General features: G+C 40.6%; 1 non-coding gene across 1 annotated transcript; it reads right to left on the bottom strand.

Annotated features, from left to right (window-relative positions):
* Nucleotides 1-8,314: 8,314 nt before the first annotated feature.
* Nucleotides 8,315-8,421, bottom strand: LOC112753479 (small nucleolar RNA R71). The gene has a single exon (XR_003177864.1). It is a non-coding gene; the product is annotated as a small nucleolar RNA R71 (small nucleolar RNA).
* Between the last annotated feature and the right edge of the window lie 1,725 nt (nt 8,422-10,146).

A 10,146-nucleotide genomic window follows, 5' to 3' on the forward strand; every position in this document is an offset into this window, starting at 1 on the left:
TTAGTCCGTTCGTAAGAAGAAAGCCATGAGTCCAACATTTCTAAAAGATCAACAATGGCATAAACCATATAGCATGCTAAATCAAACTCAATTCAAAATAAGTTAAGTAAAGCTTATCAAACGAAACTCAACCGAGACAAAAGTGCTAAATCCTTTCTTTTCAAAGTTTTGAAAAATATTCAAATACATAATCAAATGAAGATGTGCATTGGAACTATAGTAAAATTACTAGAAAGTCAAATTGTAATTCAAAGTAAATGCAGTTCCGTAAACCAGTAAAAGTACAGGCGAGGTATTAGAAATAAATAGTTGTTAAACTGTATAAGAAATCTTCAAAGTTTCATATATAGATAAGTATGTATCTATTCAACAGCAATTTTCATAAAAAAATTCTCAAAACTGGCTGTAATCACTGTCAAATAAGAGAAAAACCGAATCAACAATTTCTCTAAGAATGGACTCGAAATCCGGAGTTAAAAGGCGCAGCGCGTTAAGGCAAGTTCAAAGCTTTATCAAAGAATACGTGAATCAAAAGAACTCAAACAGAGAAAGATAGATGTAGCAAGGATTGCAAACAAGAGTATGCAATTGAGATCAACAAGAATGCATAGAAATAGAGGAACAGAGTTGAACAATCAAACTACTCTTCAAAAGAATTAGCAAAAAAAGAACTTCAAGTTAGGACATGAAAGATCAGGTCAACTCGAACAAAATTCAAGACACCCAACTGAATAGCCTCGAGAAATAGTATTTAACATTCCCAAAACTCGCGATTCGCTTTACTCAAAACTCGTATATCATCTATGATAACCCATTAGTGCTCTCATATACACAATTCACTAGTATTAAGCTGGCCAAACTTAATACCAAGAATTATGCAATGCAAGACTAACAGCGTTAATCAATAGATCGTCATGTGCATAAAGCTCTAATTTTCGTTATTCGACAAGACCTAGTACATGACAAACACTCAGAGTATGCAATCGAAGCATAGTCGGTCCATTCCTCAGGCTCTACAGGAAGGACTGCTCTGATACCATAATGTAACAGCCCAGACCACCCGCTAGCACGATATTGTCCGCTTTGGCACACAAGGCCTCACGGTTTTGCCTTTGACGATAGGGATGCTAGCCGAAGCCCCCCACACTCACTTGTCAAAATGCGTCATGCTAGGGAGAGGTATCCACACCTTTATATGGCATGCTTCGTTCCCCTCTCCAACCGATGTGGGCCTTACAATTAGTGGATGATGCTATTGCTTCAACCCATTTAGACACATAATCTACTGCTACCAGGATATAGGTGTTTGAGTATGAACGTGGAAAAGGTCCCATGAAGTCTATACCCCATACATCAAATAACTCAATCTCTAGGATTCCTTGCTGAGGCATGTCGTGACCATGAGGGAGATTGCCAACCCTTTGACAACTGTCATAGTTACGGACAAACTCTCTAGAGTCCTTAAAGAGTGTGGGCCAGTAGAAGCCACTTTGGAGAACCTTTGTGGCTGTTCGCTCACCTCTAAAGTGTCCTCCATAATCTGAGCCATGGCAGTGCCATAGGATTTTGTGTGCTTCTTCTTCAGACACACAATGTCGGATGATCCCAACCGAGCATCTCTTAAAGAGATATGATTTATCCCATAAGTAGTACTTTACATCATGCATGAGTTTTCGAGCTTGCTGCCTATTGTACTCTTTAGGAATGAATCTTATAGCTTTGTAGTTTGCAATGTCTGCAAACCATGGTGCTGTCCGAATGGCCAAGAGTTGCTCATCTGGAAAGGTTTCAGATATGTCAGTGGAAGGGAGAAAATCCCCTACTACTGGTTCAATCCGAGATAAGTGGTCTGCCAATTGATTTTCTGTCCCCCTTTCTGTCTCTAATTTCTATATCAAACTCTTGCAGGATTAACACCCATCTTATAAGTCTGGGCTTAGAATCCTGCTCGGTTAGGAGATATTTTAGAGCAGCATGGTCAGTATAGATAATTACTTTAGATCCTACTAAATAGGATTTGAACTTGTCAATGGCATAAACCACTGCAAGCAATTCCTTTTCAGTGATGGTATAGTTCTTCTGTGCATCATTTAGAAAAATAAATGACATTCAGAAGCTTGTCAAGCCTCTGTCCCAAAACTGCTCCAATGGCATGGTCACTGGCATCACACATCAGCTCGAATGGTAAGTCCCAGTTAGGTGCAAAGATTACAGGTGCAGTGATAAGCTTAGCTTTTAGAGTCTCAAAGGCCTTCAGACACTCTTGGTCAAAGAAAAATGGAGTGTCAGTGGTGAGTAAGTCGCACAGGGGTTTTGAGATTTTAGAAAAATCTTTTAGAAACCTACTGTAGAATCCTACATGTCCCAGGAAACTTCTGATTCCTTTGACATTCGTGGGTGGTGGTAATCGCTCAATCACCTCCACCTTAGCTTGATCTACTTTTATTTCCTTGTTCGAAATCCAATACCCAAGGACAATTCCTTTAGTCACCATGAAGTGACATTTTCCCATTTTAAAATCAGATTTGTCTCTTGGCATCATTTAAGAACTAGGGCCATATGGTCAAGGCAGGATTCAAATGAATCTCCAAAGACAGAGAAGTCATCCATGAAAACTTCAAGGAACTTCTCTACCATATCAGAGAAGATAGAAAGTATACATCTCTGAAAGGTGGCAGGTGCATTGCACAGGCCAAATGGCATCCGTCTATAAGCAAACACACCATATAGGCATGTAAATGCTGTCTTTTCTTGATCCTATGGATCTACTGCGATTTGATTGTAACTGGAATAGCCATCCAGAAAACAATAAAAAGCATGTCCCACTAGTCTCTCTAGCATTTGATCTATGAATGGTAAAGAAAAATAATCCTTCCTGGTGGCGTTGTTGAGCCTTCTATAGTCAATGCACATGCGCCACCCTGTAAGTGTCCTTGTAGGAATCAGTTCATTCTTTTCATTATGAACCATTGTCATGCCTCCCTTTTTGGGAACAACTTGAACAAAGCTCACCCAAGGGCTGTCAGAGATGGGATAAATAATCCCAGCCTCCCATAATTTAGTGACTTCCTTCTACACCACTTCTTTCATGGCTGGATTCAGTCCCAGATGAGCAGATATTTTATACGCTTTTTGGCATCATTTTCATATAGTTTTTAGCATATTTTGTTTAATTTTTATTAAGTTTTCATGGGTTTTAGTGTAAAATTCATATTTTTGGATTCTACATTGAATTTTTATGTTTTTATGCAATTTCAAGTATTTTCTGGCTGAAATTGAAAAGTTGAAGCAAAAGTCTGATTCAGAGACAGAGAAAGCACATCAGATGCTGTCTCGATCTGACCTCCTTGCACTCGGAAGTGCTTTTCTGGAGCTACAGAAGTTCAAATGGAGAGTTCTTAACGGCTATGGAAAGCTGACTTCCAGAGCTTTCGAGCAATGTATAATAGTTCATACTTTGCTTCAAAATAGAAAGCCCAAAACTGGCGTCCAACGCCAGCATCCTGCCCCATTCCAAGCGTCCAAACGCCCAAAGAGGACCCCCTAGCCAGCGTTCAATGCCCTAGAGGCCTTCTAGCATGCGGATCTCATCAAATCTCAGTCCAAACACTCACCAGGTGGGCCCTAGAAGTGGATTTTAGCACTAAAAGACTGTTTCACCCTTTTTTTATGTAATCCTTAGTCATTAGTTTAGTATTTTAGGGATATTTTACAAAATCTCAAAGACCTTTATGCCATAATTTTGTTGATCATTGTATTTTCTATCAGTATGAGTCTCTAAACCTCCTAGGTTGAGGGGAGGAGCCCTGCTGAGTTTTATGGATTAATAAAAGAATTACTGTTTCTCTTCAATCCGTGTTTGATTTAATTCTAAGATGTATTTTCGTTCTTCAACATGATGAACGAGATGATCCCTGACAATCATCTTCGTTCTTCATACTAAGACTACGTGCCTAACAATTACCCGTGTTCTTCTTGGGTTCGTGTGAATACTTAAGTGGAAAGCATTGAACCGCCAGCTTGACTATACATCTCTTAGATGGCTAATCCACGACTTCGTTCTCGAGACACCAGTTCAGCCGAGGTATGGGGAGATTAGGGTCTCCGTGGTAGAGGCTAGAATCAAGGTGCAACATCCTCTGATCCAGAAGATTCGACCTTGGCTGTGGCATTTTGAGTAGGATCACCAAAGAGAATGAACTGTAGGAACTTCCCTCTCAATCAGAATGGATCCGCACTAACCTTGGGGTTCAGATCTGGAGGAGTATTGGCGGTTGCTCAAACCAGTGTCAATCACATACAGCCTGCCAGAGAAGAAATTATTCACAATTGAAGAAGACAGTAACACCAGAGTTAATCCAGAAGGACAAAGCATCTCCAAGCCTTAACCACCTTCTTATCATAGTTTACACAACTTTTGAGTTCTGATTACCGTTTTTCATTCCTTTTATACTTTTAACCAAATTCAAACCAATAACTCTTCTATTCGCCTGACTAAGATCTGCAAGATAACCATAGCTTTCTTCAAACCACAATCCTCGTGGGATCGACCCTGACTCGCTCAGGTAATTAATACTTGGACGATCCAGTGCACTTGCTGGTTCAGCTGTACAAAGCGTGGAGATTCATGCACCAGTCGCCTTTGTGGTTGTACCACAGGTTTGGCGTCATCATCCAGTAAGATTTTGTGCATGCAACGGTTTGGGCTAATGCCTTTAAGGTTACTTATAGTCCACCCAAGAGCTATCTTGTGTGTCTTTAGCACTTGAATTAGTGCTTTTTCTTTTTGTGGCTCTAAGGTAGACCTTATAATCACAGGATAGGTGTCCTCATTCCCTAAAAATGCATATTTTAGGGATGATGGTAATGGTTTGAGCTCGAGTTTAGGAGGCTTCTCCTCTTCCTTAGAAGCAATCAAAGTTTCCTGTATTTCATCTGCTACCTCTAACTCGAGCTGGGCATCATAAAAGATGTCATCCAACTCTTCTTCGAGCCTCTCAACCATGTTCACTTCTTCTACCAGGGAGTCGATGATATCAATGCTCAAACACTCCTCTGGGGTGTCTGGATGCTGCATGGCTTTGACAGTATTGATGCCAGGGCATTTTGGCCAGTTTCACTAACCTTTTCTTTACTGTTTTTAGGGTAGTTTCATGCATTTTCTTAGGAAATAAGCTAGTTTCGGGTAGATATTCACTTACACCTTGATTCAAGCATACATTGTGCACTTTACATGATTTCATGAGAATTTTGCATGAATTAGAGGACAAATTGGATGATGCATGTTTCATGATTTGGATTAGAACTTTGATGCACTCTATTGCTTGATTTCAGGACAAAGGAAGCAAGGAAGAACCACGTTAGCAGCCATGTTAGTCTAACTAACGTGACCTCTAACGTGGAATGGGAGCTAACTTGCAACGTTAACAAGAAAAGTGATTGCCAATAACGTCCTCGAAGCCATCATAGCCCACGTTAAGAGTCACGTTAACTAAGTTAACGTGAACTCTAACGTGGAAGATGAAAATGAAGCCAACGTTAGTGACACTTACCTTTGTCACTAACGTTGGACCAAGCTCACAATTGGCCACGTTAAGAGCCACGTTAACATAGTTAACGTGGACTCTAACGTTGGGAAGCAAAAGAGAAGCCAACGTTAGTGACACTCACCTTTGTCACTAACGTTGGGCTAAGCAACTTTGAGCCACGTTAACTCCCACGTTAACTTAGTTAACGTGGAAGCTAACGTGGAGGGAGCAAGAATCGCCAACGTTAGTGACACTCACCTTTGTCACTAATGTTGGAATGAGACAAAATGAGCACTATGAGCCACGTTAACTCCCACGTTAACTTAGTTAACGTGGAAGCTAACGTGGATAAAGGGGATGATGAGCCAAAGTTAGTGACACTCACCTTTGTCACTAACGTTGGAGATGGCTATCATTACTACGTTAGAAGCCACGTTAACCTAGTTAACGTGGACTCTAACGTGGGAAGTAGGGGCGTTTTGGAACGTTAGTGACAAAGGTAAGTGTCACTAACATTCTCGAAGGATTGGCAAGCCTACGTTAAAGGTCACGTTAGCTATTCTAACGTGGACTCTAATGTAGGGAGATGGGAGGATTCTAAACGTTATTAGAAAAGGTAAGTCCCAATAACGTGTGCGAAGGACCAAGAGGCAATGTTAGTGGTCACGTTTGTGCCACTAACGTTGAAGTTAACGTGGATTATCCTTGGGTTAGGAACGTTAGTGAAAAAGGTGATTGTCACTAACGTTCTCGAACCCACACTTTCACTTAAACGTTAACACCCCTAACGTCCTAAGCTAAAGTCCCTGCCTACTTCACACTTTCTCTCTGCAAGAAAAGCTAAGACCAATTAAGAAGATAACTGCTTCAAACTCAAGATCAAAAGCCCCATACCCAAGACTTGAAGAGCCAACTAGAAGATCAGAAGAGTAGTATATATAGGGGTAGTTTTGAATTAGAAAAGGGGTTGAAACTTTTGAGAACTACTCTCTGTATAATTTTACTTTCTTTGCACTTCTAGTTTTACTTTCATAATGTATTCTCCATCTTTGTTTTCCTTTTCCAGAGCTATGAACAACTAAACCCCTTTCATTGGGTTAGGGAGCTCTGTTGTAATTTGATGGATCAATACTAGTTTTCATTACTTTTCTTCTTTCTTTTCTCTTGATTTTACTAGAAAGCTTTTGAACTTCATCTAATTAGGTAGTTATCTTGGAAAAGAAGCTATTCATACTTGGATCTCTTCTGAACCTTGGAAGAGGAATGAAGAGATCATGCTAGAAATGCTTTCTCATGTTAGACCAAATTGGGTTTGGAAGGGTATGGTGACTATAATCCTACCAACACTTGATTTGGGAATACATGTGGTATAATCAGTGACCATACTTCATCTCTTCTCATGAGCAATTGACCAAGGAATTAGCTATTGATCAAGATTTGAGAGATTGAATTACCAAGGAGTTGGAATTCGATCACTTAAGATTGCCAAGGAGATCAATGAATGAATTGATTGAGGAAGAGATGAAAATGAACTTGATCCGAAGAATGCAACATCTCCTAAGCCCAATGAATCCCCATTTCTGATCTTACCCATTCTTTTTAATTTCTGCAATTTACTTTTTTGAGCATCTTCCCCTGTCCCATTTAAGATTCTGCAATTTACTTTCCGCCATTTACATTCAGCTCTTTATTTCCATCATTTACGTTTCTGCTATTTACTTTTCCGCCATTTAATTTTCTGCAACTCTCAAACCAATTTCTGCTTAGCTCAACTTGAACATTCCTCTAATTAAAGTTGCTTGACCAATCAATCCCTGTGGGATTCGACCTCACTCTATTGTGAGTTTTTACTTGACGACAATTCGGTATACTTGCCGAAGGAAATTTGTTATGAGATAAGTTTTTCGTGCATCAAGTTTATGGCGCCGTTGCCAGGGATTGATTTTGTATCAACAATAATTAAATTGGAGGATAACTAGATTGAGCATTTTTATTTTGTTTGATTTAAATTTCTATTTGAGTAATTTACTTTCAGTTTTAGTTATTTTCTTCCCTTCCCTCTACTCCTTTTTCTTAGTTATTTACGATCCAGTTCACTAACCCACTAACTGTTTGATATATTGCATCAATCACACTAACAGCATTTCTAACAAGAATACTTTCTGCATCTATTTCCTTGCTTGTGCCTTGTTGGTTGTATGACAGGGAGAAGAAGCGGAGCTTCAACTTCCTTTGATTTCGAACCTGAGAGGACCTTCTTTAGATTAAGGAGAGAAGCAAGAGAAAAATGAGTAGTTGGTGCTGAGGAAGAGGAGGAATACTTTGAACCAAACATGGATGAAAACATGCAGAACCATCATGAAGAAGAGGCTCACAACCATGACAGAGAAGGTCGAGCAAATCATGCTGGGGAGGAGAGAAGAGTCTTAGGCTCTTACATCAATCCAAACCCAGGAAACTGTGGAAGTAGCATCCAAAAGCCAACCATACATACGAACAATTTTGAACTAAAGCCACAGCTCATCACCCTTGTTCAGAACAACTGTTCGTTCAGAGGAGGTGTCCAAGAAGACCCCAACCAACATCTAACCACCTTCCTGAGGATATGTGATACTGTGAAGTCTAATGGTGTTCATCCTGACGTCTATAGACTGCTCTTATTTCCATTCTCACTCAAGGACAAAGCATCTAAGTGGTTGGAATCCTTCCCTAAGGAGAGCTTGACAACTTGGGAAGATGTGGTGAACAAATTTTTAGCAAGATTCTATCCTCCTCAAAGAATCAACAGGTTGAGTGCTGAGGTCCAAACTTTCAGGCAACAAGATGGTGAAACTCTATATGAAGCGTGGGAGAGGTTTAAGGACCTGACAAGGAGGTGTCCACCATATATGTTCAATGAATGGGTGCAGCTACACATTTTCTATGAAGGCCTTTCTTATGAATCAAAGAAGGCAGTAGACCATTCATCCGGGGGATCCCTAAACAAGAAGAAGACCATTGAGGAAGCCATAGATGTCATTGAGACTGTAGCAGAGAATGACTATTTCTATGCTTTCGAAAGAGGCAATACTAGAGGAGTGATGGAGCTAAACAATGTGGATGCACTGCTGGCCCAAAACAAGCTCATTACCAAGCAGCTGGCTGACCTCACCAAGAAGATGGAGAGGAACCAAGTAGCAGCAATCACCACCTCATCAGCAACCTAAGAGGGAGTGAATGCAGAGGTACAGGGTGAGCAGGAGCAAGCCAATTACATTGGAAATTCACCCAGGCAGAACCATGATCCATACTCCAAGACCTACAACCCTGGATGGAGGAATCACCCAAACTTTGGGTGGGGAATCAACAAGATCAAGGCCAAGATCAGAGACGTCACAACCATAATAACAATGTAGCTCACCAATACTCCACACACAGACCATATCAACACCACCCTAACAACACCTCTCCACATCCATATCAAAACTAAAATAACCCTTCTCATCCTTCCACCTCCAATCCCAACCCACCATCATCTGATGACAGACTCTCAAGGATTGAGAACCTACTTGAAGGCATATGCAAAGAGATGCAAGACAGTAAAGCGTTCCGAGAAGAAGTGCGGTCCAATATACAAAATCAAGATGCTACCATCAAGAAACTTGAGACACAAGTTGGCTACTTATTCAAGGAAATTCCCAGCCACAACCTTCTCAGCGATACTGACTCAAACCAAAGGGAGGAGTGTCAGGCTATCACCCTCAGGAGTGGGAAGAGACTGAAGGAAGCCTCCCTGAAACCACAAGAAGAGGACTCAAGTGAAAAGGAAGAGGAGCAAAATGAAGTTCGAGTTTCCACTTCAAGTTCGCAAAAACGGGAGGAATTGCTGAAGCCAGACGTTCCAAGAGTCCCATACCCTCAGCAATTGAAGAAGAAGGGGGATGACAACCAGTTCTTAAGATTTTTGGAAATCTTCAAGAAACTACAAATCAACATACCCTTTGCTAAAGCAATAGAGCAAATGCCACTCTACGCCAAGTTTTTAAAGGAGCTATGAGGCCAGGGCATTTTGGCCAGTTTCGCTGACCTTTTCTTTACTGTTTTTAAGGTAGTTTCATGCATTTTCTTAGGAAATAAGCTAGTTTTGGGTAGATATTCACTTACATCTTGATTCAAGCATACATTGTGCACTTTACATGATTTCATGAGGATTTTGCATGAATTATATGATAAATTGGATGATGCATGATCCCATGATTAAGAGCAAGACTTTGATGCACTTTGTTTGATTGATTTCAGGCCAAAAGAAGAAGAGAAGAGCCACGTTAGTGGCTACGTTAGTTACACTAACGTGGGCACTAACGTGGAAGGAAGGAAGGCCCCAACGTTAGTGAGAAAAGTTAGTGGCATTAACTTTGAAGAAAGGAAATGGAGCCAACGTTAGTGACACTTAACCTTATCACTAACGTTGGACCAAGCTCATAAGTGGCCACGTTAGTCGCCACGTTAACTTAGTTAACGTGGCCTCTAACGTTAAGAAGGAAAGGGGAAGCCAACGTTAGTGACATTCAACAATATCACTAACGTTGGCCAAGTCACAATAAGCCACGTTAACTCCCACGTTAACCTAGTTAACGTG

The sequence above is a fragment of the Arachis hypogaea genome, chromosome 15 (genome assembly GCF_003086295.3).
Source record: "Arachis hypogaea cultivar Tifrunner chromosome 15, arahy.Tifrunner.gnm2.J5K5, whole genome shotgun sequence".
NCBI classification, from domain to species: Eukaryota; Viridiplantae; Streptophyta; class Magnoliopsida; order Fabales; family Fabaceae; genus Arachis; species Arachis hypogaea.